The 25705-nt window shown below is 40.5% G+C and overlaps 1 protein-coding gene across 1 annotated transcript in view; it reads left to right on the top strand.

Annotated features, from left to right (window-relative positions):
- The window catches only part of lrrc4ca (leucine rich repeat containing 4C, genome duplicate a), a 2071324-nt gene that overhangs the window by 991194 nt on the left and 1054425 nt on the right, over positions 1–25705 (top strand). The window contains exon 4 of the mRNA XM_039744122.1: positions 8793–8858. The gene's annotated coding sequence lies outside the window, so the exon portion shown is untranslated. The remainder of the gene's footprint in view (positions 1–8792; positions 8859–25705) is intronic.

The following is a 25705-nucleotide window of genomic DNA, read 5'->3' as shown; positions in this document are numbered from 1 at the left end:
TGGATTCTTAGACTTTCCAATGCATACGAGTTTCAATTTGTGCGAACCACTAGCATTAGCGCATGCTAGCACTGTTATTCGTTCCTTACTGGACTTGTGACCTGGAGCAGACTTTTCTTCTTTTGATACGAGCGTTTTTGACGGCAAAGCCTTCCAGTACAATTCAAGTTCAATCTACATGCTTCCGTTAGGTCAGATTATCTCAGGTTACAACGTGAGTTACCACAGCTATGCGGATGACACACAGCTGTACTTATCAATAGCACCTGATGACCCCGACTCTCTCGATTCACTAACACAATGTCTTACTGGTATTTCTGAATGGATGAATAGTAATTTTCTCAAACTAAATAAAGAGAAAACTGAAATTTTGGTAATTGGCAATAATGGATTCAGCGAGGTTATCAGAAATAAACTTAATGCACTAGGATTAAAAGTTAAGACGGAAGTAAAAAATTTAGGGGTAACCGTTGACTGTAATCTGAATTTTAAATCGCATATTCATCAGACCACTAGGACAGCATTTTTTCACTTAAGAAACATAGCTAAAGTTAGACCTCTTATATCATTGAAAGATGCTGAGAAATTAATTCACGCTTTTGTTTTCAGTAGACTAGATTACTGTAACGCACTCCTCTCAGGACTACCCAAAAAAGACATCAATCATTTGCAACGAGTGCAGAATGCAGCTGCTAGAATCCTAACTGGGAAAAGAAAATCCAAGCACATATCTCCAGTTTTGATGTCACTACACTGGTTGCCTGTGTCATTCAGGATTGACTTTAAAATACTGCTTATGGTTTATAAAGCCTTAAATAATCTCGCTCCATCTTATATATCGGAATGCCTGACACGTTATATTCCAAACCGTAACCTTAGATCTTCAAATGAGTGTCTCCTTATAATTCCAAAAGCTAAACTTAAAAGAAGTGGTGAGGCGGCCTTCTGCTGTTATGCACCCAAAATCTGGAATAGCCTGCCAATAGGAATTCGCCAGGCAAATACAGTAGAGCAGTTTAAAACACTGCTGAAAACACATTACTTTAACATGGCCTTTTTATAACTTCACTTTAACTTAATACTGATACTCTGTATGTTCAATTCTTCATAATAACTATTCATGGTGGCTCTAAAATCCGTACTGACCCCGACTCTCTCTTCTGTTTCTTTTTCCGGTTTCTTTGTGGTGGTGGACTGCGCCACCACCTACTCAAAGCATCATGATGCACCAACATTGATGGACTGAAAGCCAGAAGTCTACGTGACCATCATCATCAGTTCCTTCCATGAGAACCCTAAATACAAAGAGGACTGTTTGATTTATGTTAGGTAGATTGCCCAGAGGGGACTGGGCGGTCTCTTGGTCTGGAACCCCTACAGATTTTATTTTTTTCTCCAGCCTTTGGAGTTTTTTTGTTTTTCTGTCCACCCTGGCCATCGGACCTTACTCTTATTCTATGTTAATTAATGTTGACTTATGTTTATCTTTTATTGTGTCTTCTATTTCTCTATTCATTTTGTAAAGCACTTTGAGCTACATTTTTTTTGTATGAATATGTGCTATATAAATAAATGTTGATTGATTGATACAAACCATTCTCGTCAGCATTATAAAGTTGGTCAGGTGAAAGATCATGAGCCTCGACAAGACGTTTAAATTCCGTTACGTATAGTGCTGCAGCGTCAGAATCACCACTTAGTTTCTCACCTTGGATATCCATCTGTCTAATTCCGTGGCGAGATTTGAAACATTGCAGCCATCCTTGAGACGCAGCAAATGGTTCAGAAATCTTCATCTCACAGTGAAACCATTTCGCTTTTTCGAGCAGCAATGGCCCAGATACAGGACATCCCTCGGCGCGTTTTTGCTTGAACCATTCGAACATAGCTCTATCCAGATCGTCAAATTTTGAACCCTTTGTTGTCTTGCGTGCACTCGTCCCGTTAAATGTATCGGATGAAGTTACGAACTTGTAGTTGTTGAGTTCATCTTTCTTCCGAAAAATATCACGCACTGTTTGATTTCCTATGTTAAATTCCGATGAAAGCTTAGCAATTGATTCCCCCTTTTCAGCACGTTCAACAATTTACAGTTTCGTAACAATTGACAAAACAACTCTTTTTCTTTTTGCTCCCACACTGGACCCCGACATTTCGGCACAAACTTATGCAAAACTGCTTTCTAACCTCGAGGTGCGGACGCCAACTGAATGAACCCGGAATAAGGGGTCGCCTACACGGACCGTGCGACCTTTACAAAACTCATTGGCGAATGGCAGTCGTCTGAATTTGGAAAAAGGAGAGGGATAGTGTTCGGAACGAGTCCTATGCATCGGATTAAGTCTAATGGTTTTTCATAGCAGGGAATCACCTGGCTGGTGCACAGATGCTATACTGTACTTTCAATCCTTTTAGAATAATTCTCAGAAACCCATCGACAAAGAAAACTTTAGCTGTGACACACGTAGTGTACATTCCTGTAGTCGGAATTCTTGCCGGTCTTGTGATGTCTCACACTTTTTTTTTTTAGGCGATCCCGGATAACCAAATGCACGGTTAATTGAAGACCGGATAATCGATGTTCCACTGTATTTCAGAATGGTGTTTCAAAGTAAACTTAACGAGTACATTGAGTAGAAGCATTAAAATGCCAGATAGCACTGGGCCAAAAAGATACTAAGAGTTGCTTCTTAACACACCGTAGTGTGTAGTGTGTGACCAGGGCTCTTGCCCAGCTGGGACGTCTCCATGCTGGGAGAACCGGGGAGCAAGCGTGGCCAGAGCGTTACCTCCCCCCGGGACGCAAGATGGCAACCCCCCCTGGGTTGTAGCAGTGCCCTGGACTCCCGCAGGGCTTCATGGGAGTTGGAGTGTGGTGCAGCCCTGTTGGGATCCGCAGGTGCCACCGGGGGGTGCTGCAGCAGGAGCTGCTGAGCCCTTATGAGCAGTACTTCGACTACACCCAGAAGTGCTGCCGGAAACGAGTCATCAAGCACCTGGAGCAAATCTGGGTGGGCTCTAAAAGGAGCCAGCGGCCGCTACATGGGGAGCCAGAGTCGAGAGGAGGGAGACAAAGCTTGACCCGAGGAGTGAAGGAGGAGAAGGAAAAGAGTAAAGGAAGGGATTATGTTATTCTTCTGGGGAACGGGGGAGGCATTTCCTACAAGGGAAAAAGAAACAAAAATCAAGAGTGTCCCACACATGTCTGTGTCGGGTTCAGCTGGCGGTGCTAGCCTGGTGGGCCACAGGTGGAATGAGTCTGTGGCTAAAAGAGAACTCCTCCAGGAGGAGATTTTTGATGATGTTATCCTATTTTGGTTTGACCTGTGATGGCACAGATTTTCCTGATAAGTTTGTTCAGACATTGTACTTCATTTTGAGCACAAGTTGCTTCCCCAAGAGACCACAGCGGTGAACACCACACTGGCTATCATGGACTGGTAGAACATTTCCAGTAGTTTGCACAATTAATACATCACAAGATGTGCGTGTCTGTGTCCAGAAGGATTTGGGATAAGGGATTGCCATTGCTGGGGATTGGCTTTTAATGGAGTTAAGATGGATGGGCAAGGTGGATTTCAAACCAGAACTCCATGTAGTGAAAGAGTTAGGTTGGATGAGAGAGAGACAGCAAGAGAATAGAAATGAGAGAGAGAGATGGAGCAGCCGCTGCAGCCATCCAGAATTAGAGAGAGAAGTGGCATAGAAGTTAAAGATGTTATTGTCTGTAAGAAAGTCAGACGTTGGTGTCTTAGAGAGGATTCTTGTGGGTAGGTCAGCCCACAGACCACCCTGGATATGCTCACGGATCCTCAGTGGTCCAGGGTCCAAACTTTGAGAGTTTTTCTTTTTGCTTTGCTGTATGAGAGGCCTTACTTCATTTGATTGGCTTTTGTGTTGTTCTGTGTTGTGCTTTTTATTGAAAGTGAGTTCAAACTCACAATAACTGAACATTTTCAAATCCTATTTTCCTTTAACTGCCTATCCTATAATTTAGAATAATTTACCATTTAATTTAATTCAAGTTTATTTGTCTGCATTATGAGCTTGCTTTAAACAGAATTACTTGGGCCACTTTGAATAAACACAGACAAACCTGATTGCGTTAAAGCAGCTATAATCCCAACATGGGAGCTGTCATGCTTTCCATTTTAACAAGACCACCATTTTCTGTTAATTTTCCTTGCTGTTTATAATCAACTTCTCTAAGAGTAGCTTTCAAAGTTCCTTTTCATTGAATCCCTAGTTTCAATATTTGTCACTTTGTAGTTAGCTTCCATCACATTTAAACAGATTACGGGACATGTCGTAATGAATAAACTGACAAGCAAGTCCTCCTCAGTTTGTATGGAAGGTTCACTTTATCTTCATACTCCTAATCTTGTTGAATGCAAACCCTTCCGGTAACAACGTCATCAAGTGAAATAAGGGCTACCTGATGCTTCACTCCTTCATTGCACTCTGGGTATACAAGCGTTACCATGCGTGGACTGTGGAAGGCACTGACTTCTGAGTGCTTTAGCAGCTGTCTTCCATTAAACTCCCATTTAACCTGATCACTAATAAATTAATGTCAGATCTGGACTAACAGTAGGCTATTATTTTCAGAAGAGCAGTTTCTGGGATTTAATATTAACATATGCATTTTATTTTCTATCAATTGTATGTTTCTCGCAAGTGTTACCATTTGGACAATAAAAGGAGATGAAATAAGCCCATGGCGACTGGACAAAAATATTCTTAGTTATGAAAGAAATTACACACGTGCACGGTAAAATGTCGAAACGCAAAACCGCTTTACGTGTTAGTTACATTTCAGAGGGGTTTGTGATACTTTATGGCAACTGATGGAAAATTCAGCATGATAGCAGCAATGTCGTCAGATTCTAGCTGTGGCTCAGTTACTGCTTTTACTTTCATTTGAGGTTATCTACTTGTTTCTTTTACTTTATAAATCATTTGGGTAATCAAATTACTTGTCTTAATTACCTTATTTTTGTATGCAATCCATTTTCATTAATGTTATGATATGGGTGTGTTTTATGTTATTTCTTCTTCTACTTGAGGTCTTATAGATAGATAGATAGATAGATAGATAGATAGATAGATAGATAGATAGATAGATAGATAGATAGATAGATAGATAGATAGATAGATAGATAGATAGATAGATTATGAAAGGCACTATGTGATAGATAGATAGATAGATAGATAGATAGATAGATAGATAGATAGATAGATAGATAGATAGATAGATAGATATGAAAGGCAGAATATGATAGATTAACTTTTATAATCATATTTAGTTTTATATAATAAAAGTTGATAACGAAGAGTAGAACCAAAGCACCAAAGGAGAAGTGGGTCGAGCAGATTTATTTCCATTAAATGGTGAATCACATACTGAAGGACTCCAGTGCATATTAAGCAGATGTTCATTTGAGACTGAACACAGAAAGCACTTCTCTACTTACAGAGTTGTGGGACTCTGAACAAACTATGGAGACACAAAGTTGAAGCAGAATCCTCGTTAAGCCCTTAGAAGAATCTGGGTGATGAGCTATTGAGACAGCTTAGCTTTTAGCTAAACAAATGGGCTTGATGGACTGAATGGTCTCCTCTCATTTGTCAATTTCTCATATTCTATGTTCTTAACTGTATCTCTAGCAGAAAATCCTTATACTGTACATATACCAACAAATTCTTTTTAAGAATTTAGAGTAAATCACATCATCATTAACATGGAATTCAAAAGAGCAACGTATTGAAACCAAGGCTCTGCAGAGGTCTAAAGCAGAAGGTGGCATGACACAACTAAACTGCATAACTATTACTGGTCTACAAATATCCTTAAAATGAAATATTGGAATTTGGCAGAAGTCCATGAAGCTACAGCTGCTTTGTTAGCAATTGAAGGGAAATTCAATTCTAAATCTTGTTTGTATGCTCTGCTCTGTGTTCCAGTCAGCACTAATTATCATCAATTTACCAGCAACCCAGTAGTTCAGCATTTGCTAAAGATATGGAGACAATGTAGGACACCTTTAAGGCAGAGAAGCTTATATCTGTGGCCACTGTACGTGATAACCACTGTAACAGACAACATGGATTGGGTGGCATTCCGGCAAAATAGATGGTTCCTTACCTGACCAGGGGGCTTTTAAAAGAAAGAATGTGGGGAACAGGCATCCCAAGCAGGTTGGTTAGTGGTACTTTTCCTGGTGTGGTGGATGTTATAATGGAATGGACAAGGGGGAAGCTTTCCAGGGCCATAGGCTTCCTCGGTACACTGGGTGGTGACATCCCCCTAGCATGCATCCTTTTCAGACACCTGCAGGGCTGCATTAGAGTTGTAATTTTGGTGTGGAGCCCTGATGGGCTCATCAGGTGCTGCTATGAGAACTGCTGGAGGCAGGCTCTCCTGTCACAGAGAGGTTTTGACTGACTCAGAAGTGCTTCCTTTTAGCAAAGTGATAGCACAGGAAGTACTGCTGGGTTTGAAATGAAGGAATATACTCAGCTTCACCCAGGGGAGTCAGACAACACTCACCTTGGAGGAGTGGAGAAGGAAAGAATTGTATCACAGGACTTGATGATGGTGTGAAGAAAGAAACCTGCATAAGGTACTTGTGGCAATAAATCTGTTTATTTGTGCCTGTGTCTGTGCTGTTGTGTCTGGGGTTTGGGGCGCTGCAATGCACCCTAGGGGTATTCACACCACCTACTGCATCCTAAGATAGCCTGTCAATCTAGGGAAGATGTTAGGGATCTATCTATCTATCTATCTATCTATCTATCTATCTATCTATCTATCTTTCTATCTATCTATCTCCTTCCTGTTTTGCTGTCGCTGTGCATGCTGGGTGGTTATCGCGAGTGTGGAACAGGTGGTGGACGCTGTGAGGTGAGTGTGGTGTTTCTTTTTTCTTATGATTTTCTGTTTTCTTATTTCTATCTTTTCTTTTGTGTAAACAGCTAAACTTGTTTTTGTACTGAGTGGCTTAGGCCATGGCAGCCGAAATGGCTGTGAATCTTGAGCATCTAAGCTGTTTGTCCCATTGGAGGCGGGGGTGCTGGCAGTAGAGGAAGTGGTCGGATGTAAGAATATCAAGTCAGCTTCACGAATGAGCGGGTCTATCGTTTTTTTGAGCTCTGTGGATTTAGTTCCCACAGTGGTTGAGAAGGGGGTCGTTATTAATGGCTCCTTTGTACAGGTTTCCCCTTTAGCCGTCCCGTCCCGTAGAGTAAGTTTTTCGAATGCGGCACTTTTTCTCAAGAATGAAACTATAGCAAAAGAGTTGGAGCGACATGGACGTTTGGTGTCGAAAATTCGGTATATTCCTATCTATCTATCTATCTATCTATCTATCTATCTATCTATCTATCTATCTATCTATCTATCTATCTATCTATCTATCTATATATTGCCTTTCATATCTATCTATCTATCTATCTATCTATCTATCTATCTATCTATCTATCTATCTATCTATCTATTATATAGTGCCTTTCCATTCTATCTATCTATCTATCTATCTATCTATCTATCTATCTATCTATCTATCTATCTATCTATCTATCTATCTATCTATCTATCTATCTATCTCTCTAAATGTTGAAGTGTAATTTGACTTTATAGGAAGTACTTTCCCTTGCAACAGGTGATGTTTATTTGTAACACATGCAATGTGGTCTCCGCACACAAATCACATATTTATTATGTGTTTAATTGCAGTCTTTTTAAGAGAATTTTGAATTGGCCATAGACAGTTTATTGTAATCAAAGCTTGCTCTCTATTGGATCATCTTAACAAGAGCACCTCTGATCTTTGCCTTTCATAATCCCCGCCCCTATCGTGAGCTCCGCCTTCAAGAGGTGTTAGATTGGCTTAGAAATGTGACACTCGGTGAGCCGTCTAATCGTTCCCTCATGGTTGCCTCCAGACGCATGTATTATTCAGGTGCTGCCGAGACTCTCCATGATCCAGATTTGGAGTGAATGAGTTAAAGCAAAAAAGAATAGATTGTATAATCTGATCACTGATCAACTGATTTTGGCAGGTGCACATGTATGCCCAGCAGTGTCATGGCATCTCTGCCGGCGTTAATACCTGGTGTGTACACAATGTCACTAAAGCTGACAGCTCCGACTGTTTAAAGCGTTAAACTGCAGTCACAAATGTAAGGATGTACTGAACTAGTGCTTAAGTGAATAAAATCACTGCCTAGGCTCTTTTGAAGGATCTTACAGTAGATCAACATTAACGACTTCTGCTTTACTGTTAAAAAAAATGACAAAATAGCCTGTGCAATACCCTTTTGTTGAATAAAATTGGAAAACTGCTGAATGTTTAAAATGCAGCTGTGCAAAAACGTCAGGCAATTGGGTGTTAAACATCAAAATTCCACAACAAACAATTTCTTCTTGTTATAAAGATGCAGTCAAGGTGGGTTTAAACTCTCATGTTATTGTGCCAATTTACCGTAAACACTCTCTCATGCCGTGACCTTCTTAAGATAACAGTATTTGACAACTTGTGTGAAGGCCATTTTTGTAATTGGTTGCAATTTCTTTTCCCGGAATGGATAAACGTACGGCAATGAGGCCTCTTTGTTATGAAACGTTTTTATTTTCTACGACTGACTAAGGCTTGTCAGCTCCGTGTTGTTCATTTTTTTTTTACTCTGGTGTATTGACTTTGCCTCCTTAATCCCCACTGTTCCAAAATGACATTGTAATTGTTTCTCTTTTTTTTTTATTTATTTTGTCTTCTTTTTGTTTTCTTTTTCAGAATATTTTGACACGGAAGCTCTAAAAAGGGGAGAAAAAAGAAATTCAGCTTGACGGTGACAGAAAGGTAAGGGAATAAAGTGTGGCTGCAGGATCTGAGAGCCCTCGGCTCACGAGTGTGTAGAACGAGAGCTGCCATCTCTGACGGCTTTTGATTCCTCAAGTCATATTTCTGAATAAAAGAAGATGGCAAACAGAAAAGGTCTGTAGCTGGAATTTGTTGTTTTCACGTTTTAACCTTATCTTTTTTTAATCTGGAAATCAGCAGATGCCGTCGCTCTCCCTTGTGCCTGAAAGTCGTCCTTTTTCAATTTGACTTTGTTGGAACTCAAACGATCGAGGGGGCTTCTACCATATTTAGTGTCCTCCATAATGTTGGTATAGGAGTGGTGGCTCTGAGGCTAGGTATCTGCACTGGTAATCGGAAGGTTGCCAGTTTGAATCCCGTAAAAGGGTGTCCCCTTGAGCAAGGCCCTTAACCTGCAATTGCTCCATCCTGGGTATGACGTTAATCTGCATCCAGTCCTCCATGTGGACCCTGCAGGGAAAACTTGGAGGTTGCTGGCAGAATTGGCACTCCAGCCACCATAAAAAAACTCACACTGGTTCCATTTCATCAAAACTAGTGTGGTGCTGAGGTGTCACCCGCTGCATGGCTGCACTCGGGTCCTAATCTGGGATCCCGAGGTGGTTTGTCGTGTGGTGGGAGCGGCAATGTGCTGTATCAGCGCCTGCTCCTAACCTCACTTTGTTTGGGACAAAGGCACATTTTTCCTTGATTTCTACCTCTACTCCACAGTTTAAAATTACAAATCACACATTTCAGACGTCATGATTTAAGTGAACATCGCAGACTTTCATTTAAGGGAATTTGCTGACATTTCGGTCACACCAACACTTCTTCTAAAAGGACCCCCATAATATTTTTGGACAATTGGCGTCACGGGTGTTTGTGATTTCAAGTCTTCATAAGACACCTCAGTTTGCTTCTACCCATTGGAGTCTGGAGTTGCCATTATTCAACATGAGGACAAGAGCTGTGCCAATGAAAGTCAAAGGAGCGATCATGAAGCTGAAACACAAGAACAGAACCATTGAAAACATCAGCAACACCTTAGGATGAGCAGAATCAACTGTCTGGAATATCATGAAGAAGAACACACTGGTGAGCTCAGTAATCACAGAGGGACTGGAAGACCACCACTGTTGAAGACATTATGGTAAAGAAAAAGCCCCCAAACGCCTCTCTGACAGATCAGAAACAGTCTACAGGGGGCCGATGTGGACATGTCAGAGACGATTATCAGCAGAAGACATCATGAACAGAAGCAGAGAGGACACACTGTAAGATGGAGGCCACAAAAACATGTTGGCCAGATTACAGTTTGTGAAAAAGGACTTCAAAGAGCCTCCAGAATTCTGGGAAAAGGTCTTGTGGACGGACGAGACTAAGATGAACCTCATCAGAGTGATGGCAAGAGGAAAGTGTGGAGACGAGAAGGAACTGCACAAGATTCAAAGCAGACCTTCTCATTTGTTAAACATGGCGGTGCTGGGGTTATTATGGCTTGGGCGTATATGGCTGCCACTAGTCCTGGCACACTTCTGGCACACTTGATGATGAACTGCTGATGGCATTGGCATAGTGAATTCTGAGGTGTGTAGAAACATCTGATCTCTCAAGTTCCAGTAATGGCCTCCGAACTCACTGGACAACACTTCATCCTACCACAAGATGTTGTGCCAAACACACTGCTGAGGTGACACAGGAGTTTATGAAAGCTAAAACATGGACAATTCTTGAATGGCCAAGCCAGTCACCCGATTTCAATCCAACTGAGCAGGCCTTCCATATGATGAAGACAAAACTTAAGGGGACAAGCCCCCGAAACAAGCAGGAGCTGAAGAAGGCTGCTTTAGAAGCTTGGTGGAGCAGCCCCAGAAAAGACCCTCAGCACCTGCTGATGTTGATGAGTCGCAGATGTCAAGCACTCATTGCATGCTGGGATATGTGACTAAGTCCTAAATATGACAACGGCTTTAATAGACCTGCCATTGCTGTGTCACAAACATTATAGTGCCCTGAAATGGGGGGCCATGAAGAAAAAAGTGTTATGAGAGTCAAATATGTGAAAATCTCTTTTAAGTGAATGCAATTCATGTCTGAATTGTTTGACTTGTAATTTTAAATTGTGAAGCAGAGAAGTAAATCAAGCAAAAATGTGTCTTTGCCCCAAACATCACGGAGGGCACAGCTACACTGATATGATGAAGTTTGTGCCAGAGGGAATATTCCATTTAATTCAGCTCCATTTATTTTTGCACAGCATTCTTCATTGGGCGCAAGCGTAGAGTGCTTTGACAAGATCACAGGTAAAACACAATTAAAGGCTTTACAATTTACTAAATACAGAATTAGTTAGAATAAAGATACATTTTGTTTAAACAAGCAGAAAACAAATTAAGAACTGATTAACATAAATGGAACGCTGCGATATTTGTCATTTAATTAATTAATTGGGAACTCTGGCCAGCTGACATCGGAAGAGAGGAAAACAAAATCTGTCGTCAGCAGCATCCCTGGAGATACTAAACCTCTGGGGGTCTGTGGTCAATTTGCAAAGGAGAAAAGTCAAAGACAAAGATAGGCGATGTCCATCCCAAAGACCTCGGCCAACTGGGAGTCTTTTCTGCCCACTGCTGTCAGGTAATTCAATGCTTCTCCTCGACGTGCTTGATAATTTTATTTTGATTTATTGATTGATCGATTGGCGGTATTATCTGTCTCGTGAGTCATCATCCTTGTTTTTTTACGTTCTCGTATACAAAGTATAGGGAAAGTATTGTAATCGTCCAAAAATCTGATGTCGAGATTTTGATGAATCTCGACGTTTTAGACCTCCCTGGGTCCCAAAATACCATTACTGGAATTATGTCTGTGTGTGTGTGTGTGTAAACTCGATAACTTGAGTGTACTTCCACTTCGGTTAACCAAATTTTGCATACAAGTATTAGGTACAAAACGTAGATTTCTATCAACTTTCGAGCTATCTCCACTAACCAGAAGTGGTACTTTACCTTTTATTCATGCAGCTGCAGAGTCTGATTTATTCAACTTTATTTTAATAATAATCATTCAATATATTATTAATTTGATTTGCTTTGTTGATGGTTCTTTAATGTACATCTCTCTATTATATAAAAAAAATTCTGCAACGCGAAAAGACTTTTTGGAAGATTTTTTCATGTCCAGTGATACTTTAGCCATGAGATTTTTTCAAGTCCCGCCCTCCTCTCATCCATACGCAACCACGCACACGGTCCGCTCACCTCTCGTTTGTGTGAATGCTTTTGTCAGACACAGTTCGTGTAGAGAGAAAGAAACGATATTCACTTATGGGCAGGTATACGTTGCATTTTCACAATGTTATTCGAAAGATGGAGTCAAAATTCAATGCAATATTGACGAAAAAAAGCGAAAAGAGATCGAATATATGGATATAGGTGATATGACAGAAGTACTGTATATAGATATTTTTTGGATTTAAACTGTCGGAGACTTGTAGATCGTCTAATTCGTGTTGCCATCAGGGAAAAGTAATCTTTCTTTCCGATGAAAAGGCCTATCCGCGAGAATTAAAAGATTTGTTGTTTGGTGAAAGTGCTGCTCTCTCAGCTCTTATAAATTTATCCATCCATCCATATTCTAACCCGCTGAATCCAAATACAGGGTCACGGGGGTCTGCTGGAGCCAATCCCAGCCAACACAGGGCACAAGGCAGGAACCAATCCTGGGCAGGGTGCCAACCCACCACAGTCTTATAAATGTTATGTTCTCAATTAAAGAAGATGTATTATGTCCAAAGTTTATTGAGGAATTTCATCACGAAGAATAGAATTAATGAGTACACTGGCAATCCCAGCACCGAGAAACGATGAAGTCAAACAAATTAATGCCAAAAATGATGATCAGTTTCACTGCAAATTGGTTAAATGTGTGTCAATAAACTATGTTGAAGCAGTTGGTGGTGATCGTGCAGAAGATGAAAACATCAACTTACAATATCTCAAAGAATATCTACAACCGTTAACACTGTCCGGTTTTCCACCACACAAATTACTATAGAAAGGAGGATGTATCCAAGAAAGGTAATGTTGGACGTCTTCTGCAGATATTATTACACAACTAAGAAGATCTTGATATATGCATACATATTAAAACATTAACAGTTTCCCATTAGAATAGCTTTTGCAAAGACAATTAACAAATCTCAGAGACAAACATTCGAAAAAGTCATTTTATTTAATAGAGAGAAAGAAACGAAATTCAATCACGGGCAGTTATGCGTCGCATTGTCACAATTAAAGTCCAAACAGAGAATCAAAATTCAATGCGATATTAACGAAAATGTAATTCGAAAAATTGTTTTTACTGAAGTTTTACAGTAAAAGTGTAAATTTAAAAAGTATTTGTGTGTTAATTTCAAAGCCAAACAGAACAAAATCGTATTACACAACGAATAACTCGAACACAACATGAAAGATAATTTTCTTTCAAATGATTTTTACTATGGTTAATTACTCGCTGTAATGTAAAATAGTTAGTCCTATTATGCATATGTAACAATTCCCATGAATATTAAAAATCTTTTTAAATTGTACCACCGCATCCCCATACGAGAGCGGCAGAACCACAAAGAGGCTAGTGCGTAGCGCCGGGCAGGGGGTTGGCGAGCGAAGTGAGCAGGGGGCAAAACCCTCAAGTAATATAAAAATATAATCCTTGTTCTGTGGTTTACTCTTCAAATATCCATCCCCATATCTGACTACAGGTATATGAGAAAGTCCGGGGGGACCACTCCCGATTTTTTTATGTTTCTGCTGCCTTATTCATTTGAATTTCCACTTGGGATTAATAAAGTTTAACTATTCTCATCAAATCCAAGGGTAGGGTCGAATGTGCAGCAAAAATGTCCCGTGCCTCAGTGCTGCGATCATTACTCTAAGCTAATAGAAGCTCAGTTTTTCTGCTGGTAACTTTTGCTGGCTTCACCCTCGTATTATTTAACGTGCCAGTGCCAGGCTTCACCCTCGTATTATTCAACGTGCCAGTGCCAGGCTTCACCCTCATATTATTTAGCGTGCCAGTGCCAGGCTTCACCCTCGTATTATTTAACGTGCCAGTCCTGCTGTCCGCTTTGCTGTTACATGGTGGATCTTTAGGACTTTTATCATATCATACTCACCCATAGCATTTCAAATGCCCCCCTTGCCATTTTGGTGCTGCTCCTCACCAACGGTTCCTTGTTATTGATTTCAGATTTGTGATCTTTGCAGGGCTGGTTTGGGCTGGAGGAATTTGGCTACAATTTAATTATCGCTTTAATATTTAAATTTGGATGTTTTTTTTTTTTCTTTCCGCCTTTTTTAATGAAAATTGGACTTTTTGCCCTATTTGAAAGCTTCAGATTTGTGAAAACGTTCTATTTCCTGTAATCATCGGATCTCAGCGTTTTAGGGTCCCCTCACACCAAAAACATCGATATTTCAATGATGGCCGTGTATCTGTTTGAGTGTGTCTGTGTGTCGCAGTTTCTTGAGTACAGTCTTGAGTTAAAAGGGCTGGATGGAAAAATCCCAAACTTGAAACTTAAGCCAGTTATGAGATGACGATGTGCTGATTAGGGTTTGAGCCAAGAGAAAGAGGCCCTCTGGCAGAACCCTCAAATACCATAATTCTGAAATGAATTATGAATTGTTCTCATCAATGGCTATCGTCTGCCAATGTTCTGCTAATTCCGTAGCTGAAGAGTTCCAAACTTCCAGTGGCATTAACTGTGCAGTGGGAATTTCATGGAAATGGGTTTCCATGGCTGAGCAGTTGCTTGCCAAGTTCAATGCCAAGTGTCGGATGGAGTGGAATGGTGGAAACGTGTTCAATAGAGTGACGGATCACACTTCTCTGTTTGGCAGTCAGATGGGCGAGTCTGGGTATGGTAGATGCTGGTAGAACCTTACCTTCCTGACTGTATTGTGCCAACTGTGAAGTTTGGTGGAGGAGGGATAATGGAGGGGGCTGTTTTTCAGGATTTGGGCTTGGCCCATTACTTCCAGTGAAGGGCAAGACCAAGACGTTTTGGACAAAGCTATGCCTCCAACTTTGTGGAAACAGTTTGGGGAAGGCCCTTCCTTTGCTAGTCCAGCATGACGGTGCCCCAGTGCACAAAGTAGGGTCCGTAAAGAGATGGTTGGGAGAGTTCGGTGTGGAGGAACTTGAGTGGCACCTTTGGGATGAACTGGAATGGATTTTGTGAGCCGGGCCTTCTCATCCAACATCAGTGCCTGACCTCATAAATGCTCTACAGAGTTAATGGGCACAAATTCCCACAGAAACACTACAAAATCTTATGGAAAACCTTCTGAGGAGAGTGGAATCTATTATGGCTGCAAAGGAGGGACCAACTCCATATTAAAGTCTATGCATTAAAATGTATTGTCATTAAAGTCCCTGTTGCTTTAATGGTCAGGCATCCCAATACTTTTGTCAATATAGTGTAAATACAAGTGTATTATAATTCTTATTATTATTAGTCTGGAATGGAGGAGGTTTTAACAATTGGGGACAGGCCGGTGACATGACTCACAGAAGGCCACACAATGGTGAATCCCGAACTTGATCTCTTGTCATTTGTAATCAGGCTTCTAAGGCGCTAGACCACAGGGCCTGCCTAAATCATCGTCTTGTTCAGACATGGCTTTCATTTACCCAAAACTATACGATTAAACAAATGCAAAGAGAAACAGGCAAATTATTAAAAAAGGAGCAGTAGGATGCCTCCAATGCCAGCATGCCAAGTTTATTCCAGTCCTGGCACATGAAATGAAAACGAGTCCGTAACACGCTGCGCTCCATGGCAGCCGCCTCTGCCGCTTTTGTTGTTCTTCCAGCGCTCTATTCGGTATGACAGCCTTAAAAAAGCCAGTGGAATTTAATGGTGGGTGGTCTTTCTGCGTGCGTTCCCCATTCCAGGAGTTAAAACCTCTGTGTATTACTTTGCTTTCGATTCAGTTCAGTCTTGTTTTTGTATTGAGCTCTTCAGGGAGTGCAGGTACAGCGTTGTGTCAAATTCTCAGGTAGATATAAATACAAACTTTACAAGTTACTAATTACTCTAAAGATCATACAGACAGGCGCCGACCTCTTTAAACAATCAGGGAACAAAAAGAGTTGAGAGTGATTGACAGAAAGGGGACCCAGCACTCTCTGCTTGTGAATTAAATGTTGAGAGAGGCCGACAAGAAAAACTCAGCCAGTAACATCCGTTAGAATAATAAATCTCGGTTGGGGGGACGCTTTGTGGGATTTCTCCCTTCAGGGGAGGGGATGGGGGGGCTAGTCCATGGTTAAATTAGAACAGACAGAGTTGGTCACATTCTGAGTGGCCACTCACTCCATGCTGGTCACTCTACAGTTCAGTCTGTGCTGGGCAGTCAAATCTGATGGCAGAATCTTTATATCCTTTAATTCCAAAGCTCCCAGTATCTCTGATGTCTTTTCCATGTGCCGGAGCCCAGCTTGGCAATACAAGTTGTGGCACTAAGAGGAGAGAAACAGAAAAGAGGAGGGTTAGTGTTATATTTCTGTACAAATGACTAACAAGCAGAGATGCAGCATGCAGAGCTAATCAGCAGTTCTAGTCAGGGAATTCATTTTAATAATAGCATTAGTGTCTATGTCTGAGCTTTCTCCCAATTCTGTCATTCTAACAGATGGTTCATAACAAACATTTTTAATAATAAAATGCATTGCATTTGTCATTCCAATAGATGGTGAATCACAAACATTAACACTACTATTACAAACCCCATACCAAATAACACATTAAAGAGACATATGCATTGCATTTGTCATTCCAACACATGGCACATCATAACATTTGTAGTGATGCATTTTATTACTACATGCATTAAAAATGCATTACAATACATGAGGCCTATGTTGATTAGTTAGATTTCAGCTTGTCATCATTACATTTTTCATTCCAAAACATGGCACATCACAAACATTAACATGGCTTTAACAAATCCCATATGAAATGGCATATAACAGAGACAGATGCATTGCATGTGTCCTTCTAACAGATGGCACATCACAAACATTAACACGGCTTTTATAAATCCAATACTAAATGACATATAGCAGAAAAATATAAATTAAAATTTGCATTGCAACAGATGGCAAATTTACAAATATTTCTAGTAATGAAATGCATTGCATTAGTCACATCAGCAGGTGGCACATCACAAGCATTAACACTGCTTTTACAAACTCCATACCAAATGACATATAGCAGAGACATATGCATTTTTCATTCCAACAGATGGCATATCATAAACATTTTAGTATTGCATTTTATTAATACATACATCACAAAATAAATTCCAAAAGGTTATGCACTGGAAACATTAATGCTGGGGTGTATATTGATTACTTAGATTTCAGCTCATCTTAGATGGGTAGTACAGCTACTTTATAGTAATAAAATATTAGCATTTGTCATTCCAACAGATGGCACATCACAAACACATTGCTTTTCTGAATCCTATACCAAAATAGCACATAACAGACACATATGCATTGTATTTGTTATTCTAACAGATGTCACATCACAAACATTAGCACTGCTTTTACAAATCCAATACTAAATAAAATATAGCAGAAAAATATAGATTAAAATTTGCATTGCAACAGATGGCAAATTTACAAATATTTCTAGTAATGAAATGCATTGCATTAGTCACATCAGCAGGTGGCACATCACAAGCATTAACACTGCTTTTACAAACTCCATACCAAATGACATATAGCAGAGACATATGCATTTTTCATTCCAACAGATGGCACATCATAAGCACTTGTAGTAATGCATTTTATTACTACATGCATTAAACATGCATTCCAATACACAAGGTCTATGTTGATGAGTTAGATTTCGACTTGTCTTACAGCTAGATTGTAGCAACAAAATCATTGCATTTTTCATTCCAACACATGGCGCATCACTTTAACAAATCTCACATAAAATAGCATTGCATGTGTCCTTCTAACAGATGTCACATCACAAACATTAACACGGTTTTTACGAATTCCATACCAAATTGCATATATCAGGGACATATGAACAGCATTTGTCATTCCAACAGATGGCACATCACAACCATTTGTAATAATGCATTTTATTACTATTTGTGTTACAAACTACATTCCAAGAGATGATGAAATGCAGCATTAATGCTGATTTCTACATCAATTATTTAGATTTCAACCCATCTAAGATGGGTAGCACGACTAGTTTGCAGTAATAAAATCATTGCATTTTTCATTCCAACAGATGGCACATCACAAACATTTTAGTATTTTATTAATACATACATCACAAAATAAATTCCAAAAGGTGATGCACTGGAAACATTAATGCTGGGGTGTATGTTGATTACTTAGATTTCAGCTCATCTTAGATGGGTAGTACAGCTACTTTATAGTAATAAAATATTAGCATTTGTCCTTCCAACAGATGGCACATCACTTTAACAAATCTCACACAAAATAGCATTGCATGTGTCCTTCTAACTGATGGCACATCACAAACATTAACACGGCTTTTACGAATTCCATACCAAATTGCATATAACAGGGAATATGAACAGCATTTCTCATACTACATCTTAGACTTGTAGCACAGATAGTGCTATAATAAAGTAATAGTTTTTCAGCCAGCTTTACAAGCTGAGACCAAAAGGACAGCTCTTATATAAGCCGGCTGATCATTTCACAGCTTCTGGGCCCTGTAGCTAAAAACTTGACCTCCCGCTGTTGCTTTGTTAATCTTTGGAATCTTTTGTAGTCTGACTCACACAGACACCTTCACTACAGCCCTTTCCATCCCGGGCATACTAAAGACTCTTTCTTTTTAACAGTTCCTTAGACACTGCTGCCTCTGCAGCTACGGCATTAACTTCTTGAATTAGGAACTCAAATTGAGGAATTTTGTCATCAGGACGGGATACCCTTCTCATAGCGAGGACACGGCCCTCAATTAAGTCAAGAGAAAACCTTAGAATATCTACCTAAGAGTAGTTCTAGTAAGGAAACCTGCATTGTGCTAATCTTCTCTTTTTTACTTTAAAGGAATATGTCATCCAGAAATTATATATTACCTACCCCGTGTAGTCTGTAGTGATGGGCGAGAAAAATTCTTAGGCAGACAGAGGCTTTAGGGGGTGCAACGCTGCAGTCACTTTAAGGAAATGGGATTATTTTGGCGGCATGAAAAGGAACATAAATATTTGTCAGGTGACCTTATGTAGGAGTGCAACAAAAACACAAAGATTGGCGAGAGAAAGGAGGCTGAATAAACTCAGACATCTCCCATCGCTCAGAAACTCCAGAAAGGGGAAACAAGGCAGAATAAAGAAAAGATCAGTGCATGACCGAACTGAGCATCGCTTAGACACTTCTGAAAATAATGATCATTATTATTATCATTATTAAACAAATTGCTATCCTTTGGACAATTAAGATAACAATTAAGATACTTTTCAAATTATTAACTCTTTTCTGTTCTTAACAATAAGCAAACCTCTATTTTATGTTATTGTGACTGGAGTAACAACAACATTTATTTCTAGAGCTCATTTTCCTACAATGATGGAGCTCAAAGTGCTTTACATGATGAAGAAAGAGAAAAAAAGACAACATAAGTAAGAAAGTAGAATTAGGGAACACTAATTAACATTAGTGGGAGGAAAGAAAAAACAAAAAATACTCCAGACGGCTGGAGAACAAGAAACAAAATCTGCAGGGGTTCAGAGGCCACGAGACCACCCAGCCTCTTGTAGGCATTCTATCAGTCCTGATGGTATTCAGGGTTCACATTGACGATACTTGATGATGACGGTCATGTGGACTTCTGGACTTTAATCCATCAATGTAGAGACATCATGGTGCCCTGATCAGGTGGTGGTGGCACAGATTGGCATCACAGAAAACTGGAAAAAGAACAGAAGAGAAAGCAGGGGTTAGTACGGATTGTGGAGCCACCAGGAATGATATTGATAATGAAATGCATATACAGAGTATCAGGATTAAACTAAAATGAAGCTATGAGAAAGCCATGTTAAAATAATGAGTTTTTAGCAGTGTTTTAAAGTGCTACACTGTATTAGCATGGCAATGGAGCAGCATTATGTGTAATGGTTTTGATATGGGGTGTTTAACAGTGTGGTCAGTAGGGGTCACACCATTTCCCCAAAACCGACACAGACGGATGCCAGTCACAAGTTCAGCAACACACAGGCTTTATTCAGTGGGAAATGCTTTCCAAATCGTTTCCCACAGCACAGTACACAAGCCACCAATAATAAAAGCAGCACACAGCAGTTGTCTTCTTCTTTTCTCTCTCCCTTCCTCTCTTTGTATCCTCCGCCTCCACTCCTTCTGGTAAGCTTTGTCTTCTCCCTCCTGACTCCGGCTCCCTGAATGAAGTGAGGAGGTCCCTGTAATGCTGTACCCGGGAGAACTCCAGGTGACCCATCAGCATGATCCCAAAGTACTCCCGGGTGAGGTACAAGCCCACCATAGTAGAACTCTGCAGCACCCCCTGGCGGCTCCCCCAGAACCCAACAGGGCTGTGCTGAACTCCAACTCCCACGAAGCCCAGTGGGAGTCCAAGGCAAACCCGGGGGGCTGCCCTCTAGTGCTTCGGGGAAGGTAGTGCCCTGTGAATGTCCTCTCCCACCCCCTGGTAAGGTATAGCAGGTTTGTGGCTCAGGAAAAGGGCGGGGGGGGGTAATAAATAAATAATTAATTGGCCGGCTCGATCTCCGTGGGCGTGCATGCTTAAGCAGTTGTGAGGGGTTGGTGGAGTAACTGGGGCAAGACACTCCTGCACCTGAGGGTACGGTCCATCTCAATTGCTTTAGTTGGCTTCCTGCAGTGTGCACTTGAGATGCACCACCTATGGAAGCATATAAGGAAGAGCCGGCATGACAAAAAGGGAGAAATCGAAAGGAAGACAGAAAAGAGAATAACAGAGACAATTGGAAAAGGAGGATATAAAATGGAGGGAACGCAAGAAAAAGACAGGAGAGAGAACCGGTGCATGCTGATGACAGAGAGAGAGAGAGAGAAGGCAGACATTCGGGACAAAGTCCCTCGAGGGAGTATGTGACCAATGCTCAGTGGCTGAAGGAGGTCACTCCGGCTGAGTGGCCTGGGAGCTGGAGAGTGACGTGCGGCTCGGTTGGAGCGACTCGCTGAATAAGTCCGGAGAGAGGCAGCGTGATTGCAGGGTAATGTGGCATCCTGTGGGCCATGGACTGTTGGGGCGCGAGCCTGGCAGAAGGAGTCGGAGGCTCGGGGATGGTGCCCTACCGCGAGTCAGAGTCAGCTACAGGGGTCCAGGCCTAGAAGCAGCACAGAAGGTGGGCTGCACTGCCGGTTAGGCTCCTTCTTGCCTGCAAGGACCCTTTAGGATTAAGCTAAGGGGACGTCAGCCTCTAAAGGGTTTCAACCAGGGCTCATGTTTTTCTGGACAGCTTCCAGCCTCGTAATTGTAACATCGCTTTTTTTGAATTATTGACTTGATCGTTTTGTTTCATTGGATTATTTATTTATTGTGGAAGATTTTTGCACTGTACTTTTCAACACTGTTTTGATTTGTATTTAATTAAAGCGCTGAAACACTTTTGCACCTACTCCTTGCTTTGTGTGTTGTGTCCTCATCCACCTAGGCTCATCCCTCGGGTACCTTTTATCGGCGGTAGCGGGTTCAAGAAGCTCCATAGTGTGGAGCCGACCGGCACTGTCACACCTGATCCTTTCAATAATGGTGGCAATCCTGAGCGAGAAAGGACCCCGGCCATCCACCACCACAGATGTTTTCTGATGTTACAGTATCTAACTGACACATGGATTATCTACTGCTGCCATAAAGACTTCAGGTCTTCTACACGACACTAAACATTAGTCTACCTAAGAAGTGCTCTGAGTGTTTCCGAATTAAGGACACATTTGTAAATGTCACCAACGCACACAGACAGCTCTCCTGCTTACTAATTCCTCATTGGAGGAATTGTAGAAAAGCAACCAGCAGGCAACTTTGACACCCAAAAGGAGCAATCAGCTCCGATGAACTTCAGTTTGCTGGTTCATTTTATTGGGAGCTAACATTCCGGATTTAGTTAAGGTCTTATTGCTACGTGCTATCATTGGAAGGGCAAAGTGAAGTTTTGAGAAATCCAAAAGTGTGGGTGGGAGGGAGGAGGATTCCGCTTAGGGTCCCAGTTTGGCACGGGGTCCCCACAAGTGAATGTAAAGGACTGGAGATGATCCGACATGGGGACGCTTCCTCAGTATTTAGACATAAATAAATTAAAGAGTCTCTGCAACTTCAAATGTAAAGTGCGTTTCACAAATAAGATGCATTGGCTCTGAGTAGAATAAGAGTTAAGGGTGCATTTATTGTAGTGAAGGTCGCTATGCAATGCAAATAGACTAAATCACTTAGAGGCGGAATATAATAACGTGAGCCGCACGCCAAAATGTATTTACTGTAAGTCAGTAATACACAAGATGAGTTGCAGCAATTACTGTGCCTTTGTTGTTAGTATGGATTTTGCATCATTGAAACATTGATAATAGCTTTTATAGTGTGCATTCTCATTATACTCAAAAACGTTTTATGACTTGAGTACTTTGGCCTCATTGGATGAATGTAACATAAATGATGATGCATGAGGCAGAGCTGTTGAAATGATGAAGCCCAAGAGACAATTCGGAGTACCTGTACAATCAACTTTGGCATGACAAGTGGGCCTGCCTATCTGGGCCAATCGTTTTAACATTCAACACTTGTCCGGCGAGGAAAGAGTAAATGTCACCGTCCTTCTCGACCACTCCGGTCTTCCGTTGAACGGTGTCTGGTGACGACCACCTCTGTGTGGTAATGAATCTCAGGCCGGACTCTTCTCATGTGTAGCTCTTGGCTGGTGGAATGAGTTGGGTCCGTGTACTTTTTGGTATTTGAAATTTCGTTTCAGAAAACATCATTTAAAAAAGAAAAAGAGACACCTATTTGATTTTCAACTTAAAAGGAAAAAAATGACAATTACTTTTTTCCTTTTGTTCTTTCGCACATCACAAAAGAAAAATGCAAGGAGCGAGAACGAGAAAGGTCCGTGTACTTTTTGGTAATTGAGATTTCATTTTAGAAGCAAAAACGGAAAAACAAAAATGAAAGGAATTTTCAGATTTAGATATTTTGATTAAAGAATAAAATGAGGGAAAATAAGGTATTTTTTAATTCTGTGGTAACAAATAGCAGTCATACACTTAAAATTACACATACTTTTCTGGATGTGTTTGTGATTCAAATAATGAAAGTGTAATAGCTGAAAAACAACAAAACAGACGCATTTTCGTTGTCTGAAAAGGGAGGTACTTCTCCTTCTTGCGATTTTTGACGACACGTGCGAACAGTCCTCCTCACAACACATCGACCGACGGCCTTCAAGATACACTGCATGGCATCAGCAGAGGATGGACCGTTACGTTGTTTTTCAGAACAGTAAAAGAGTGACACTCCAGGACGAGGACACTGAGTCGCATCTTTCCGGTAAAAATACAAGCTTTGCAGACTTTGCTTCATTGATGTAGCAGTTCTTTTATGAACGTTATTGTTGTTACTTACTGTGAAACAGCGAACATTTGGTGATTTCATTTACTAACACTAAGTCAGGAAATTTTTATAGGGCAAGCAATTTGAATAAGTTTAAATGTGTGAATGGTTGCTCATTGACAAGTGTAACACATGTTAAGAAAACTTTCTGTAAATCACGTTGCTCTCCTACTTGTGCACGCTGTTAATACTCGAAACGTTTACTACCATTCAAATTGCTAGCACTCTAAAAATTGCCAGACTTAGTATTAGTAAATGAAATCACCAAATGTTAGCTGTTTCACAGTAAGTAACAACAATAACATTCATAAAAGAACTGCTACATCAATGAAGCAAAGTCTGCAAAGCTTGTATTTTTACCGGAAAGATGCGACTCAGTGTCCTCGTCCTGGAGTGTCACTCTTTTACTGTTCTGAAAAACAATGTAACGGTCTATCCTCTGCTGATGCCATGCAGTGTAACTTCAAGGCCGTAGATCGATGTGTTGTGAGGAATACGTTGGGAGGTTCGCACGTGTCATCAAAAATCGCGCAGAAGGAGAAGTACCTCCCTTTTCAGACAACGAAAATGCGTCTGTTTTGTTGTTTTTCAGCTATTACACTTTCATTATTTGAATCACAAACACATCCAGAAAAGTATGTGTAATTTTAAGTGTATGACTGCTATTTGTTACCACAGAATTAAAAAATACCTTATTTTCCCTCATTTTATTCTTTAATCAAAAATCTAAAAATTCCTGAAAATTCACTTTTCTGGATTTATTTGTGATTTAAATAATGAAAGTGTAATAGCTGAAAAACAACAAAACAGACGCATTTTCGTTGTCTGAAACCGTAAGTACTTCTTCTTCTGCATGATTTTTGACGACACGTGCGAACCTCCTAACGTCCTCCTCACAAGACATCGACCGATGGCCTTGAAGTTACACTGCATGGCATCAGCAGAGGATGGACCATCACGTTGTTTTTCAGAACAGTAAAAGAGTGACACTCTGGGACGAGGACATGACTGCAGAAAAGCGAGTCGCATCTTTCCGGTAAAATACAAACTTTGCTTCATTGATGTAGCAGTTGTTTTATGAACATTATTGTTATTACTTACTGTGAAACAGCCAACATTTGGTGATTTCATTTACTAACACTAAGTCTGGCAATTTTTAGAGTGCTAGCATTTTGAATGTGTGTAAATGTGTGAATGGTTCCTCATTGACAAATGTAACACGTGTTAAGAAAACTTTCTGTAAATCACGTCGCTCTACTAACTTGTTACACTTTTGCGCACTGATAATACTCGAAACGTTTACTAGCTATAGTAGCCGGTAAAAGTCAATGAGCAACCATTCAAAATGCTAGCACTCTAAAACTTGCCAGACTTACTGTTAGTAAATGAAATCACCAAATGTTGGCTGTTTCACAGTAAGTAACAACAATAACGTTCATATAAAAGCTGTTACATCAATGGAGGAAAGTTTGCAAAGCTTGTATTTTTACCTGAAAGATGCGACTCAGCGTCCTCGTCCTGGAGTGTCACTCTTTTACTGTTCTGAAAAACAACATAACGGTCCATCCTCTGCTGATGCCATGCAGTGTAACTTCAAGGCTGTTGATCGATGTCTTGTGAGGAATACGTTGGGAGGTTCGCACGTGTCTTCAAAAATCGTGCAGAAGAAGAAGTACCTCTGTTTTCAGACAACGAAAATGCGTTGGTTTTGTTGTTTTTGAGCTATAACACTTTCATTATTTGAATCACAAATAAATCCAGAAAAGTATGTGTAATTTTAAGTGTATGACTGCTATTTGTTACCATAGAATTAAAAAATACCTTATTTTCCCTCATTTTATTCTTTAATCCCTTCATTTTAATTATTCTTAATTCCTTTCATTTTCTTTTTTTTTTGTTTTTGCTTCTAAAATAACATTTCGAATACCAAAAAGTACACGGACCGAGCTGCCCACCTGAATTTGAAAATTCTGACTCCCTCATTGAATTGAAGACTCTGTTCTTCAGTGAATTTTTTTCGCCGATTGTAACCAAGGTAGTGTAACCAGCTTGTATCTGGTTCTGAGGTCTTCTCTTCTGATGATCAGTGTTGTACCCTTGTCCTGTAACACTTGTTCCCAAACAGTCCCCCTCGAATATGTTAATCTAAATTTCAAAAACTCAACAACAACAACAA

The sequence above is a fragment of the Polypterus senegalus genome, chromosome 1 (genome assembly GCF_016835505.1).
Source record: "Polypterus senegalus isolate Bchr_013 chromosome 1, ASM1683550v1, whole genome shotgun sequence".
NCBI lineage: Eukaryota > Metazoa > Chordata > Cladistia > Polypteriformes > Polypteridae > Polypterus > Polypterus senegalus.
Note: the sequence above shows the minus strand (reverse complement) of the source record. Positions and strands in the feature narration are given on the sequence as shown.